A 17,735-nucleotide genomic window follows, 5' to 3' on the forward strand; every position below is an offset into this window, starting at 1 on the left:
TTTAAAGGGTTTTTACCCCCATATTTAGTGGCTACATTCATGTATTAACCTGACACTGATGATGGAATATTTATTCCGAAAACGTTTTGTCTATTTAACATAGCCCGACTGGGTTTTTATATACCTTTTTATAAAGAATTTTATTAAAAATTTTTTAATATATGGTATACAGCCAACTACAGGAACTTAGTTTCCTTGTGGACATTTATAGAAGGCTGGTCTACAGGATTAAAAGCTCCATCAGGAAAGGGACGGCGTTTAATCATCACCCATATAGGAAGTGATACAGGGTTCCTTGGTGATGGTTTGCTTCAATTTGAGTCGAAAAAACAGGTGATTATCATGAAGAAATGACTTCCGAAGTATTTGAGCGCTGGTTTAAGACAATCTTACCAAAATTGGAATCTGGGTCTGTGGTTGTTATGGACAATGCGCCATATCATAGCCGCAGACTAGAACAATTACCGACGACGGCATGGCGGAAAGGGAGAATTCAAGAATGGCTTACAAAAAAGGGGATTGCATACGAAGAATCAATGCTCAAAATTCAACTACTTGACATTGCACGGTTAAGGAAAAGTGAATATTTTAAATATGTTGTGGATGAAACTGCAAAAGATTATGGTGTCAAAGTTCTGCGTCTACCACCTTATTATTGCGAACTTAATCCCATTGAACTTATCTAGGCGCAAGTGAAAGGAGAAGTAGCACGCCATAACAAAACATTCAAATTAAACGAAGTTAAGGAACTTTTGATTCAAGCAATCCTCCATGTAACTCCAAACAAATGGGCTAAATGTATAGGCCACATAATTAAAGAAGAATATCGTATGTGGGAACTTGACACTCATGTCGAAGTTTTACTAGAGCCAATTATAATTACACCAGGTGAAGATAATGACAGCGATCGCAGCACTGCATCTTCAGATTTATACAGCGAATAATATTTTCTAATAGTTTAGTAGGAACATCAGCATAAAAAACCAAAAACAAAAAAAAAACGAGAAGAACATAGTAAGTGTGTATAGTGTTTGTGTTTAAATAGAATAGTACAATGTTTTGTTGTTGTTTTATAGGATTTTATTTTCTTTTGTTTTATACTGTTTAAGTGTTTTGTTTATTTTATTTAATGGGACAATATGGCTCTTGGCGAACACCCATTTAAAAAAAAAGTAACGCGCCACAAGACATACCTCTCGGGTGGTGTGGAAACTGTCTTAAAATTTGTTTTAAAAACATTTCATTGTGTAACTCTTTAAGGGCGGGTCACGTCAACAGACGTTTTAGCGTAACTTCCGCGACAGCCGGGTGGCATCGGTAAGCTTTCTGCAAAATTACTTGTTTTTATAGCTTTTTGTTTGTGGCATTCTGTATTTTTAGGAAATTGTATGGAATAAGCCACAAAATATTTATTTATAGTATATTTATATATAATATATATATATATATATATATATATATATATATATATATATATATATATAAATATTTTATATATTTCGATCTCTATATAAAGACATCGTTTTCAAATATACAAGTGATAGTAATATTTATTTTTCTATGGCTTTTTGCTTGCCGTTCTGTATATTTAGAAATAATGTTGCGAATAAGTAACAATATATTTAATTGAAATGTTCAATTTACTGACGTTTCGATCTCTATATAAAGAGATCGTTTTTAAATATACAAATGATAGCAATATTTATTTTTCTGTGGCTTTTTGCTTGTGGCATTCCGTATTTTTAGGGAGAATGTTGGAAATAAGCCACAGTACATCTATTTACATGTTTATTTTACTGACGTTTCGATCTCTATTACAGAGACCGTTTTTAAAGTTAAAAAAAAAGAAAATAATATAAGAATATATAATAATAAACAAATAAAATAAATATAACTATAATTTATATCTTTGAAAACGATCTTTGAATATGGAGATGGAAAATTCAGTAAAAACCTGCAGATAAATATATTGTGGCCTATTTTGAACAATAATATTTAAACAATATAATATAATTAACGTTGAAATAAAAGTGAGTGTACGCCACTAGATTTTCATACGTCTTTCCCCACTTCTACGCCTTCAAACGATGAATCACTCTCCCAAATAGTGAAATTAGAGTTTAGTGTTATAATTTCATTCAATTTATTTGTTATCACTTTGGTTGATAATTTTAGTGTTGTGTTTAATAAATTAATTGGTCTGTACTTTTCTGGGTCCGATCTCCCTTTTTAAACAGAGGTATTGGGATGCTTGATCTCCATTCTTGAGGAATTCTGTTTTGTTCTATTATTTTTTTGGATTAGTTTTAATAGTTGTTTGGTCAGATCTGGTCCTCCGTACTTTAGGAGTTCGTTCGGTATTCTGTCCTCTCCTGGTTATTTTCTATTTTTGTTGTTTGTTATGTTTGAATATTAGAAATTATTATGATAAAGTATTTGGTCGTTTAATTGAAGTGATGTTAGAACTATTGCATAACAATATTGTTGCTTGTTTCTAAAACATACTTCTTTGATTTTGTATTACCTTATTTTGGGCATTTTCTAATTATTTCGTCATTAGTAATATTAAACAAAACAAGTTTTGAAATTGAGAAAGGATTAAAAATTTCATTGTAATAATGACTAGCTAAGATACGTTTATTTTGATATCGTTTTTCCAGTTTTTCATGTGCAACAATATAATTGCACTCAGTAAGAGGAATACCTTTGATTAAACCTAGGGGTTCTTTACCCAAAGAAGTAAGAAGATACTGAAACTTTTCAACATTAGATATGTCAGTATTATTGTAGATTAGACGATTAAACAGATCATAAAAAGTAGGAAAATCCTTATAATGGGCTTCGAAACGAGGTAAGGAAAGTTTTGGAAGGTTTACGACGCTTCTACGGTTAGAAGAATTAGGATTATCTACAGTAGACATGTTTGCCGATTGAGAAGATGAGTCATTCAATAAAAAATCATGTTTTAGTGATAGAACTCCATAAAAGGCTTTATCAGCATTTAATCTCATCTCATCATACGAAGAAAATTCATCATCATTGATTAACGAAATGACAGTGTTATGATTACTTTGAAATTCATTATAAGTGCCATCAATAGCATTTGCTCTAGCAAGAAATAGAGGTTTTAAAGACTCGTCATTAGCAACACTAATACCACATTCATAAGTTTCCTGTAATCTTCTAAAAGCGGTAGTTCGATTTAAATTGGCTTTTGTTAATTTATCAGACATCTTATGAAGTTAATTATCAAATATTCTAATAAAATTACTTAAATATGATTGATTTGTCACAACAACACAAATTTAAGTTTTAGATCTTTAATAATTATATTTCCTTGAAATGATGCAGAATATACTTATGTACTTATTGGTCGCATTTCATTCAAAGCGTGACGCACACAAATCGCTCATATATCCAAATAGGCATGCTCCAGCGAGTAGATTTTAACCGACAAGGTACGACTTCACTTCTAACCTTCAACGAAAAAGGTTAAGAATTCGGAACGTTACATCTCTGGCGGTACCGTCTCGCGTCCAACAGGAATTTCATGGAAGGAATCCATTGAAGGGATTGAACAGTGATGAATTGAGTAGTCATAATTGGGTCTGCATAATTAACCAAATCCTAAAGAACGCCAATTTAAGGTAAGCAATGTTGTGCATAATTTGTAGGACCATATTATTTAAAATTCAATCTTAAATTTACCAATTCTTTTTCATATTTCCTACAATTACTATTCATTTGTGGTCCTTCTCAGCTGATTGAGCTTAATTCTAATAATTTTAAATATAAGCTCATTTGTGCATTATTTTGAAATCTTATAAACTTCAATAAAGGCAACCATATTGTCTTTTTATATTAGCAGGCAGTTTTTTGTATTAAAAAAAAAACTATACTAAAAAAATACTAAAACGAGTCGATTGTGGAACATAAATTCTCAAACGTATGTTTGAATCGAGAAATTAAACGGTACGCAGCAGTCTGTCTCTCTTTGCTCTTCTATTCTTAGCGTTAATTATTATTATCGGTTACTTTCTACTTTGTTGGGATCGTGTTAATTAGGTTAGTTTATTGTTTATTTTAAATTTAATAGGTAAATAAAATTACTTGTTATTATCTGCTTATTTATAACAAAATAACAATTATTTAATTGACGTTTATTATTTGATACCACTTGTGTCTTTGATTACTTAATTTTTTTATTTGATAATTATAATACATCACTTAAGTTCAAACTTAAATTTGTTTTGTTGCCAATTTAAATCGAACTACCGCTTTTAAAATATTACAGGAAACTTATGAATGTGGTATTAGTGTTGCTAATGACGAGTCTTTAAAACCTCTATTTCTTGCTAGAGCAAATGCTATTGATGGCACTTATAATGAATTTCAAACTAATCATAACACTGTCATTTCGTTAATCGATGATGATGAATTTTCTTCCTATGATGATGAGATTAAATGCTGATAAAGCCTTTTATGGAGTTTTATCACTAAAACACGATTTTTTATTGACTCATCTTCTCAATCGGCAAACATGTCTACTATAGATAATCCTAATTCTTCTAACCGTAGAAGCGTCGTAAACCTTCCAAAACTTTCCTTACTTCGTTTCGAAGGCCATTATAAGGATTTTCCTACTTTTTATAATCTGTTTAATTGTCTAATCCACAATAATACTGACATATCTAATGTTGAAAAGTTTCAGTATCTTCTTACTTCTTTGGGTAAAGAACCCCTAGGTTTAATCAAAGGTATTCCTCTTACTGAGTGAAATTATATTGTGGCATATGAAAAACTGGAAAAACGATATCAAAATAAACGTATCTTAGCTAGTCATTATTACAATGAAATTTTTAATGCTTCCTCAATTTCAAAGGCAAATTCTTTTAAACTAAAACTTTTAAGTATCTTTGCAGAAAATGTGGCTGCTTTCAGAGTAATGAAGCTGCCTGTAGATCAATGGGATTTTTTGCTATTTAACATGCTCCTTAATAAATTACATTCAAAAACCAGAACCGATTTAGAACTGGAACATAGCCTTGCCCAGGAATTGCCAACTTATAGACAATTAATGCCGTTTTTAGGTAGGCAATGCATCGCACTGGAGTCTGTTCAGTATACTGCTTCTTCATCTAATTCATATAATTCGAAGAGTCCAATAAAACAGTTTAACAATAAAAAACCCTTATGTAGTTTTCTGGTGGAATCCAGCCCAAATACAGTGAAGCAATCTAAGTGCATCTTATGTTCTTCGCCTCATGCCTTATATAAGTGTGGAATATTTCTTTCTAAATCCCCTCAAGTTAATTGTGCAACATGTGCCTTATATAATGGTATAATATGTAAAGACCTAGTAAATTCGATAAACAAAAATATAACAAGCAGGATTCCTATACCTAGAGTTGCAAGCCTAAATAATAATAACACAAATGCTCACCACATAAGCCAATCACATGTAACATATGCTCAAGTTGCAGTAACTAATACTTCTTCACAAGACAACACCAATAATTCAGACCTTTCAAATAAACTTACAGAATTCCTCAACGAATTTAGAAATATGTTTGCACAATTGATAACCCAAAACAGCATGATACTAAGCATGCTTACAACAGTGATAAATAGAACGTCGTAATGGTTAACTCACTTAGAATAGCAGAGTGGAACGCAAATGGTCTAACAAACCATGTGCAAGAAATTATACTATTTCTAAAATTAAACAAAATAGACATCCTACTTATATCTGAGAGTCACACAACTCAGAGGTCTTTTATAAAAATTCCACACTACTCTACTACTCTATTACGCAAACCATCCAGATGGAACAGCCCATGCTGGTTCAGTTGTAATAATTCGTACATAAAACACTACAAACTTGCTCCATATATCACCAACAAAATTCAGATTACTATCAGAAAAGTACAAGCGCTCACCTTCCCATTAACAATAGCTTCTATCTACAACCCATCACGCCATACCATCAATCTGGAGGAATACAGAGAGTTTTTTGAACAACTTGGCTCACATTTCCTAGTGGCAGGTGACTGGAATGCAAAATATACAACCTGAGAAGCAAGACTAATATCTCCAAAATGCAGAAATCCAATAACCTGAAATACCTAACAACTGGTACCCCCACATACTGGCCCGCCGATAACAACAAAATTCCTGATATGTTAGACTTTGCTATAACTAAGGGATTACCTGAAATACACATCGATATCACCCCCAGTTTTGGTCTACATTCGGACCACAGGCCCATCTTTATTACCTTAAGTACCAATATAATTTGGAAAACTCTTGCACCAAGGCTATGTTCCAGTAACACGAATTGGGTTCAATTCAAAGAAGAAATCAATGAAAAAATATCTCTTGACATTCAACTCAAACACAAAAATGATATTGAAGAAGCTGTAAAATATCTAACGGAACAAAAATACAACACATTTCCTGTAAAGGAAAAAACCATTGACGAAAGGTATAGTATACCCCTCCACATTAGAACACTAGTAGAAGAGAGAAGAAGAGCCCGACGCAAATGGCAAAGAACAAGAAACGCGATAGATACAACAAATCTAAACAGGCTCACACACAGACTTCATTCCGCTATTCAAACAACTAAAAACGAATCCTTTGAAAGATATGTCACAAACCTTTCTCTTAGATTTGCAGAACATCTATTAACCGTCTTCTCCACCCCACAGGCCAACGATATTAACGACGAGAAAATTAGAAACTTCCTTAATGCACCCTGTCAGCTACCTAAACCTGGTAAACCTCTAACTGAAGCCAGTTCGTACAGACCAATAAGTCTCCTTCCGACTTGGAAAAGTCTTCGAAAGGTTAATTCTTAACAGAATAGAAACAATATTACCTACAGAAAACCTTATCCCAGATCATCAGTTTGGTTTTCGCTCAAATGACTCAACCATACAACAGTGCCCTAGATAAGTCAACAAAATAAAAGAGAGCCTAGAAGGGAAATATAAATCTGTCTATCAGCATTCATCGATATACAGCAAGCATTTGATAGAGTGTGTCACGAGGGTCTTCACCTTAAAATAAAAACTCAGCAAACCGACCAAATCTACCTTCTCCTTAAAACATACTTGTCCGACAGATACTTCCAAGTTAAATACGAATGTGCTCTATCCAACTACCACCAAATAAAATCCGTAGTATCTCAAGGCAGTGTACTTGGCCCATTCCTTTACCAAATCTCCACTGCTGATATTCCTATTAGCGAAATTGCAATATTTCTATTATCCGAAAATGCATTATACTAGCATCAGACATCAACGAAATATTAGCATTTAACAAATTGCAAAATCATCTCAATGAACTAGAAGACTGGCTTGAATTCTGGAAAATAAACGTCAACACAAACAAGTCTTGTCAAGTAAATTTCACAAATCGAACAATTAGATGTCCACAACTACATCTAAATAATTCACCTACACCATTAGAAACAGAAGTAAAGTACCTGGGCCTTCATCTAAACGAATAACTTACTTGGAAATCACATATTGCAGCCAAACGACGACACCTCGACCTAAAAGTTAAAAATATGAGCTGGCTAATCAACAGAAGATCTCAACTTTCATTAGAAAACAAACTGACCATCTATAAAACAATACTCAAACCAGTGTGGACATACGGAATTGAGCTGTGGGGCTGTAGCAAACCATCCAACACCAAAATACTACAAACATTCCAGTCAAAAACTATTCGTATGTTAGCTAAAGCCCCATGGTATGTGTCAATCCAAACCCTTCATGCAGACCTCAACATCCCCTTCATCAATGATGTGATTGCTGACCACTCCAGAAGATGCATGAATCGTAGCGCAGACCATCCAAACCATCTCATAGACGAATTATTCGACTCCCCACTGGTTGACAGACGTCTAAAAAGACTTTGGCCAGAAGACCTAGCTCCTAGGTAAATTCCAGAGAGTCGTCAATGGACGACACCTGCCACAGGCCACATCATGTTTACTTATTACTGTATTGAAGTAGATGAAATTAGCAATAAATAAATAAATAAAAAAAAATTATCAAACAAGAAGAGGAAGGTACTTCTTCTTCTTGTAGTTCCTTCTCCTATCGGAGGTTGGCTATCATCACAGCTATCCGTACCTTATTGGCGGCTGCCCTGAAAAGATCTACTGAGCTGCAACTATACCACTCTCTTAGGTTTCTCATCCAGGAAATTCTTCGTCTTCCTATGGATCTTTTACCCTTGATTTTACCTTGCATTATGAGCCTTAATATCTCATATTTAGCACATCTGGTAATGTGGCCTAAATATTCCAGCTTTCTTGTTTTGATGTGCTTTATGACCTCGCAATCCTTTTGTAGCCTTCTTAACACTTCTGCGTTTGTAACTCGTTGAGTCCATGGTATTTTCAAAATCCTTCTATAGCACCACATCTCAAATGATTCCAACTTTTTTATATTATCCACTTTTAGTGTCCAGCTTTCCATTCCATACAACAAAGTCGAGAACACGTAGCATCTTAAGGCTCTTATCCTCCGATCCAGAGGAAGGTCTCGATTGACAAACATTGTTTTCATTTTTATAAATGCTTGTCTTGCAATTTCAATGCATGTCCTTATTTCTCTACCTTGGTCATTGTTTTCATTTACCCAGGTTCCCAGATATTTGTGGTTATTCACTCTTTCTACTTGTTTTCCCTCGATATCTAGCCTCCCTACTGTAGGTTGCTTAGAAATAATAATGAACTTGGTTTTCTTAACGTTCATTTTTAGTCCATATTTGATACTGACTTGATGTAATCTATTTCCTAAGCGTTGCAATGCTTCTAGACTGTCTGCAAAAACAGCGGTGTCGTCTGCGAATCTTATGTTGTTTAAGATTTTACCGTTTATTGATATACCCTGTTGTTCCTCTGATATTGCTTCCTTAAAAATAGCTTCGCTGTACAGATTGAATAGCAATGGGGACAGCACGCAACCCTGTCTAGCACCTCTTTTGATTCCTATTGTTTCTGTTTCGACATTTTCGATTCTAACCTTTGCTTTTTGATTCCAGTACAGATTGACAATAACCCGCATATCTCGACTATCCACATTCTTTTCTCTCAACAGTTTTACGAGTTTCTGATGTCGTACTCTATCAAAAGCCTTTTGATAATCTATAAAGCAGACATAGAGATCCTGGTTCATATCTAGTCGTCTTTGCGCGAGAACGTTAAAAGCGAACAGAGCCTCTCTCGTTCCTAGTCCTCCTCTGAATCCAAACTGGGTGCCATCTATATCTTTTTCTATTTTTTTGTATAGAGGAATGTATGTATTATTTTGAGGAATATCTCAAGTGTGTGGCTTATTAAGGAAATTGTTCTGTACTGGGAGCATTCTATCGCATGTACTGCCTTTGGTAGTGTTACAAACGTGGACAGCAACCAATCTTGGGGTATTACTCCTGTTGTATATACTTTGTTGAACAGATCTAAAAGTATATGCAGTGTTTCTTCGTCAAAGCATTTAATTAGTTCAGTGGGTATCTGATATGGGCTTACTGATTTTACGGTCTTTGCATTTCTAATTGCCTGTTCTAATTCACACATTATAGTTTTCGGTCCTGTTTGTTCCTGTGGTTCTTCTTGTATCATTCTATCATCGTCGAATAGTTTTATTATGTATTCTTGCCAAAATCTTAGTTTATCTTTGGTGTCTGCAATGAGTTTACCATTATCATCTTTGAATATCCCATAGTGTGTTCGCTTTTTGGTATTTGTTAGTTCTTTTATTTTTTTTATGCATATTAAAGCTGTCGTATTTTCTGTCATACTCTTCTATTTCTATGCATTGATCTGTTAACCACTTTTCCTTGGCCTTTTTTATCTCCATTTTAATTCTACTTTGTAGTTCTTGATATTTTGGCTCATTTCTTCCTATGGCTTTTCTCCTATCTTCCGTTAATGCTAGAATTTCTGAAATCATCCATTTCTGTTTTCACATCTTCTGATGTTAAGATTTCTTCTCCCACTTCTGTTAGATTTGAGTTGACTTGTTGGATCACTTTTTGATGTATTTCTCTTTTTCTTAATTTTTTGTAATCAAACGTTGGTTTATTTTTAGGTATTACAATATTTTTAAGTTTCACGTGGATTCTAGCTATCAGCGGGTTATGGTCAGAGTTGACATCTGCTCCGGGGTATGCTTTTACTGCTTTGATTGAGTTTTTGTATCTATTTTTGACTAATATATAGTCTATTTGATTTCTGACTATGCGATCTTTGTTGTCTGCAGGAGATCTCCAAGTGTACAATCTTCTATCGGGTAGTTGGAACATTGTGTTCATTATTGCAAAATGTTGATTTTGACAAAAATCTACAAGTCTAGGTACCTACACTTTCAAATAAAACATTCATTTTTACAAAATTACTTTAACCCATTAGCGCCTAACGGTACCATATGAGCTCGTTAGAAGGAGGTTTTTAAAACGTGAAGAATTTTTTGTAGTGGGGACTCCGAAGCGGTTTGAGTGATCAGACAAGTTTAGTACATGTCGATACATACCTAGGAGAGTTTGTGCGAACCAGTGGTAAAAGGTTTCGTTTGTTTTGGATATTTGAATACATGTGATAGTAATATTCGTGAAAAATATGGACATCAAATTTGTGTAAGTATTATTTAACTCTGAAAATATTATCTAGCTAATTGCATTTATACGTATATTATCAATAACATGTAAAGGAATGTTAGTATGTAAAAACTGTTTTTGTCTAAATTATTATGGCTATAAAATTTGCCTCTAAACATAGGTGTGCCCATATGGTCTCGTTAGGCGTTAATGCCATTTAAGAATAATGTGTTTTATTTTAGGGGAATTACGCTTCAAGAAGCTCTAGATATAGCTTATGATGAAGGAAATGCCGTAGATATATATATTGAGCCTCCTGATAGTAACATCTTAACTGATGAAGACTTTGCAGATGAAGATGAGAGTGGTTTAGCAGACAATTTGTCGGCAGGACAACTGAGTGCTCCAGCTGAGATTGTATTTGCGAACAAAGACAGACTGGGACTCAACCTTGATAATATTGATATTTTATCTGCATCAACTCATGTACATGTTCCAAATAAGGACAGTTATTCACTGAATATAGCCATCAAACCAGCAGTCACCAATTTTGTTGAAGGAGATTTGCAAACCGGTAGTCGTACATTTCCACCAGGGGACTACTCTAAATACCAATCGTTGAGCTGTTCAGAGATATTTGAATGTTTTTTCTCCGACGATTTGCTTCAAATAATTTTACATGAAACGGTAAACTATGCTTTATTTCAAAATTGTCCTAATCCTAATCTGACCATAGAAGAATTAAAAGTTTTTATTGGTATTCTGATCCTCAGTGGAATTAATGTTTTGCCATCGAAAAGAAGTTATTGGGAAAACTCAGATGATATGAAAAATATTATGATATCAGAAGCCATGCGCCGTGATAGATTCTTGCAAATATGCAGATTTATTCATTTTGCTGATAATAACAATGTAAACACCTCTGATAAAATGTACAAGCTTCAGCTAATTACAGACCACTTAAAATCAAGTTTTCTTAAACACTTTATACCTGAACCAAATCTTTCCTACGATGAATCGATGATTCGGTATTTTGGTCGCCATGGATGTAAACAATTCATCCGTGACAAACCAGTAAGATTTCGATACAAAGTTTGGTCGTTGAATACTCCGAATGGTTACTTGGTGAATTTTGAAGTATACCAAGGAAAAAATCCCAGATCAAATTCTAATTATGAATCAATTTTTGGAAAACCAACGGCTCCTCTACTGCAAATGATTGAGGAACTAAAGGAAAAAGGAAACTTTCCGTACAATTTTTTTTTCGATAACTTGTTTACAAATCCAAATTTATTATGTACTCTAAAAGCTAATGGTTATACTGGAACCGGCACTATAAGGGAAAACCGCTTGCCAAAGGACTGCCCTCTTCCTTCAAAAAAGGAGGTTGAAAAACAAAGAAGAGGATACTTTTCATACATTTTAGACAGGGAAACGGGAATAGTGTATGTTAGATGGATGGACAATAATGTTGTCACCCTTGCTAGTACGAGTTATGGTATTGAGCCAGTGAAGGCAGTAGACAGGTTTAACAGAAAAGAAAAGAAAATACTTCCCATACCAAGGCCTAATCTTATAGCGGAATACAATAAAAATATGGGTGGAACTGACCAAATGGACAACATATCTTGGTAAGTTTGTCTCTTTGTCTGCCTTTAGAATATAATTTTTTATCTGATTGTAGTTATCGCATTGGTATTAGATCAAAGAAATGGTACTGGCCCATATTTACTTATCTAATTGATGCTGCATTACAGAATGCATGGATTTTGTACAGAAAAAGTGGCCGAAAAATTAGTCAACTAGATTTTAGACGAAGTATTTACCAGGTAAATAAACAGGTAGAAGGAAGCTATTCAGTAGTACTCTTGTGTTTCTTTTCTTTATTTCAGACGTATTTAACAAGATACAGGGTACAACCGAAAGCTACTGGACGAGCACCGAAAGCAGCAGCGAGTGATTTTCGAGTTAGCAATGATATTAGATATGATGGAATGCATCATTACATTATTACAGTCCCCGAAGGTAAAAGGCGAAGATGTGGGGGTGACAATTGCAATAGTAGGGGACGAACAATGTGCTGCAAATGCAATATTGGACTTTGTATAGATTGTTTTCGAATGTTTCATAATCAATAGTTAATTTTTATAAAAAATAATTTTTTTTGCGTATAATATAGGTTGCGCCTAACGAGCCCATATGGGAACAGCTATTTTAAAGCATCTTGTTGTTCCTAATAAAAAAATATGGTCAAAAGTATGTTGTAGGGTCTTATTTTAGTCATTATTATTGTAAATTTCTAAAATTTTAAGAAATTTTTTTTTCTCGGCGTTAATGGGTTAATTCAAAAATATTCATTAATTCCTTTGCTAAATGATTTATCTTCCATATATTTTACAAAATTGTTCAGTTTTATTAAAATTCATCTAATATTAGATAATTTTATTAGAGCTTTTCTAAAAACCCAATCTAATGTTGAGTTCTTGCCAAAGTGTGACGTCACTTCCACTTGATTGGTTTTAATGGTCTAAGCCACGGTTCGTAGACTTACTACGGTTGCCTCTTCCACCTAACCAATGAACATTAAGCCCGAAACTGTACTCTCGTGACGTATTTCTTCCCCTTCAATCAATCAACACTGCAATCGACCTGCCCTCTACATTCGGTTTTAATCGCGAATAAATGGGGTTTGTATTCTTGTGTACTCTGGTGACGTAACTCAAGCATCCCGACCCCAGTCGGAAGAGGTAACCGTAGTAAGTCTACGGACCGTGGGTCTAAGCATGATACTATGAATAACAAGATAGGATCTTCATGTAGCACAAAATCGGTCGTGTTCGCGCATGCCGTCATTGGAGACCAGAATTTGAATTCTTGTTAAAGTTAAATGGGATTTTTATGCATTCTGTGATGAAATTATTCGATTAGCAAAATAATAATATTAAAAAAAGGTTTAATAATTACAATAATCGTACACAAAAGGATATTTCCAAACTATTTATTAAAGATTATTTATTGACACATACAAAAAACTGACATTACGAACGTACAGGTCTCCAATTACGTCACGACTTATGCGCAATATCTTATCTTCTTAATCATAGTATCATGGGTCTAAGCACTAAACTAATAATCATAGTACATAAACCATTTTTTTCTTTTTCCTATAGTCTTTTTTTTCACCCAAATCTGAGTTACCGGTTTTACTGCAATTTTGCCTTCCAAATTCGGAACACACCTACACGGACACAATGCGTGCGCATATCGGAAATGCTTGGCGAGATACGCAATTTTTTTTACTATGATGGCGTCTGGTGTCTGAATCTGGATGATGGCGTCAAGTGTAAGGTGAGGACAGTGAGGTTGAGGTGGCAGAGAGCTGGCTGAGAAATGAGTTTTTTCTTATGAAATGAGAGGATTAAAAATTTGAATACCGCATATGGATCTACACCATTTTAATTTCATACGACAAATTAAAAAAATAATGTGTTCTTTAAAACATTGCGAATTTAGTTTCAATTCCAGTGAGGAATCTATCATGAACCAATGGAAGTAAGTAATCAATTTAACAATTATAGTAACAGTTATGGTTTCCACAGACCTACACTAGGTTTTGGAAGTGTGGTACTTATGGTTTTCAATAATTAATTTATTTTTTGAGTCCTATAAAAAAAACTAGACTTATCAGTGGAAAAATATTCCGTGTAAGTTAATAGTAAGTAAAACACAATACATTGATCCATTGTTTAAATTTCGGGATAATACATTTCATTTTTTTGTAAATTATAAATTATACTTTTGGCCAGTTGCCCATACATTATCCATAGATAATACTTTTGAAAGTTGAGTCTAGAGCTTTAATCAGACCTCTTTTTGTACCTCTTATGCTAACTCCTAAGATTTTCATATAATTATAATTAGTTTATCTACTTCTGTTTTGCATTTCCCAATTTAAGTGGGATTAATCCTGTTGTTATCCAATATCCTAATTTAACATCTTCATCCAAGAAATTTTGATCTGAGTTAGATACCTCATGAATAGATTTTATTACTTTTTCTATTGTTAGTCATCAAACATCTTTTCTTTAATTCTTATTTTGTGAATATAGTTCAATGCAATTAATTACCTTTTTAAATTTGTTAGTTCCCAATTCTGAATTTATATTAGCCAAATTTTGACATGCTTCATAACTTTTCTTATAATTCTCCTTGTAGGATGAAACTGATTTGGATTGTATTATAGATACATTTGATTTTATTAAAATGTAAATATGTATTTAGAAAATACAATAGTTTGTTTTTTAAACCTTTGACCCATTATGTTATATTGGTTATATATTCATTAGGTTGTTAGTTTTGGCATGTCTAGAGTATGTAATTAGATTTATATTCATCCTTATCATTTGAATATGTTATTTTTTTTGTAAAATAGCAGGGCAAGGAATATTAATGGCCAGACATTTTTATCATAGAAATGAATATTGTTTTTAGTGCTACCTGTATAATAGCAAAAAAGATATTCTAGCACATAGTAGGTAGCATAAAAAAGTTATTCTACTGAATATTTGGTAGAATCATCATTCCCTTCATTTATATTGTTTATAAAATGTGTTTGTCTGATTTTCATTTAATGTATCATACTAGGTAAGTAGCATCGCTTGATACCCCTCCACGAAGTTACTCCTTAGTTACACACTTTGAATGATCTTCTGTCTTTAGCTGACTCAACACTTTAACCAGGTTAATATACTAAACTTTTACTGCTGGACCAGATACATTGTTTTATTGATAGATGTAGACTAAATTAAATAATTTTTTAGGAAAATGAATGTTTATTTCAATTACATTTATTGTGTATCCATCTTTAGTACACAAGATCTTCTGTGATAAAGTGTGCATCACATTTGGACACATTACTTTTTTAGAGAAATAACTTGAATAGCAAAACAACATTTCTGACATGATACAGATTAAGTAACTTCATTAGATGGTATGCACACTGTGGATTTTAGCATCTGTTATGGCCTGTGCATGTCAGTATTTCATGACAATGTTCCTGTAATATGATGAACATCTCTCATGTTTTGTTAGGTCTGTGAGACATTGGTCTAATTCTTTTTCTCCTGGTCAGTTGTCATTCATATCCAACTGAAGTAATACCATTACCAGTTGTTCACAAAACTGAGTTATGTATATTTTCCTTTTAGTCACTTCTGTGAAAAGTAGATGGGTGTTTACAACTGCTGTGTTAGTTAACAACTCAAAAATAATTTTTCGTTATCACTTAATCCCTAGAAATAAAAAGATAATATATTTGGTTTTTGTGCAAATATTAAAATGTTTCTGAATTATAGGTGCATATGCTTCTTTCTGATATGACACATCAATACAGGATTTCGTTTTGTTATATTTTGTTATAGTGGATGGTTTTTTAATAGTGTCTATTGAAGTATATACATCTTACATTTCTGATACATCTTTACTACTCAAAAACAATACATCTCTTTTATCATTCCACTTATCTACGATTGTGTTTGTACTGCTCTGCATTGCTTTCATTTCACAATTTTTTAATATAGCAGAAACCACATGTAACGGATTAAATTTCCTTTTGGAATGTAGCTTTCCGATTAAATAAGAATTTACTACGTTTAGTTGATGAGATAAAGTAATTTTGTGTAAAAATTGCTTGCCACCAACTGTAATAAATAATGCTTCACTTATCGTCTTGTATGGTAGATTTATTTAAAATACTAGATACTCATAGTTTAGTTTATTAGAATCAAGTACAATACTAAATAGTACTCAGTTGACGTTGACTAACTTAGACCGTTCTCTTGATTCTTCATTCTTAACTATATTGATAATAATAATACCAATGATCCTGTGATTTCCAGCTATTTAACACACGTTAGTTTGTTATCATAATACGTTTGTTATTTGTTAATTGATACACGTTATTTAATAATCTTTCGACTACATTGCAAATTTCACTAGGTCAGAGTGTGTCCTCGTTACAACGATATTTTCAATGTTGTAAACAAATAATATATTTTGCAAATGTGTGTCACAGTATTAAAAAGATTACTTGAATCTAATGCTTAATTAAATCCCGTTACATCCCTATCCCTCAGAAGAAAAATTTTCTGAGTGCTGTTCGGTTTCAATCAATTACAGGAGCTGGTTTTACTCTTCCCTTCCGAAAGAAGAAAATTTTTCGTGTCATCATCAACTGATTACTGTACATATATACATTAATTACATTCAGTATTTACATATACATATTTATAGAATTATATACAAATTTTTGGTACATATTTCCTTATATCTAAAAAAATTTAGTAACCTAACCTAACCTAACCTCAGCATATTATAAGGTTACCCAAATTGTTCCCTTATAATATGCTATCTGGTATCCTTCATTATGCCTTACTGGTATATTAATTTAATATTTTACGTACGTTTTTTCTTACCTTACGTTAAATCATTTAGATTATATTACCTTATATTACCACCTATTATGTGGTTGATTACATATTATATCTTACCCCCTATTATGTGCACATAATATTTACAATAACCTTTACATATTTTAAATAATAAATAAAAATTTATAATAATAAAATCTTATATTAATTCTTGTATTAATTCTTGCATTAATTCTTGCATTAATTCTTGCATTAATTCTTGCATTAATTCTTGCATTAATTCTTGGTACCAAGTAATAGTTCTGTTTTCACTTTTCATATACACTATTAATAACTTTGACATCTTACAAGAAAGTTTTGTTGTTTTATTCATTTATTCATTTATCCCTATTTGTTTTGTTTAACTACTACTATACAGTCTAACATTTTTCTTTTTGTTATACACATTTTAAATAAAAATATTGTACGAACTTAAAACTATATTTACACATTATATTCATTTAAATATATTTTTATATATTATTTGCATTCAAAAGTACATGTATATACTACTAGTATATTCATTGACTCTAATTGTAGCAAAGTATTGTTTCCTTAATTATTCTAGCTATAAACTCTGTGCCATGGTCTGCTATTATTTTTCTGGGTACTCCATACCTCAAGATAAATTTTTCTACCAATGATTTGGCTACT

Source organism: Diabrotica undecimpunctata, unplaced genomic scaffold (assembly GCF_040954645.1).
Source record: "Diabrotica undecimpunctata isolate CICGRU unplaced genomic scaffold, icDiaUnde3 ctg00000507.1, whole genome shotgun sequence".
In the NCBI taxonomy this organism is placed as follows: domain Eukaryota; kingdom Metazoa; phylum Arthropoda; class Insecta; order Coleoptera; family Chrysomelidae; genus Diabrotica; species Diabrotica undecimpunctata.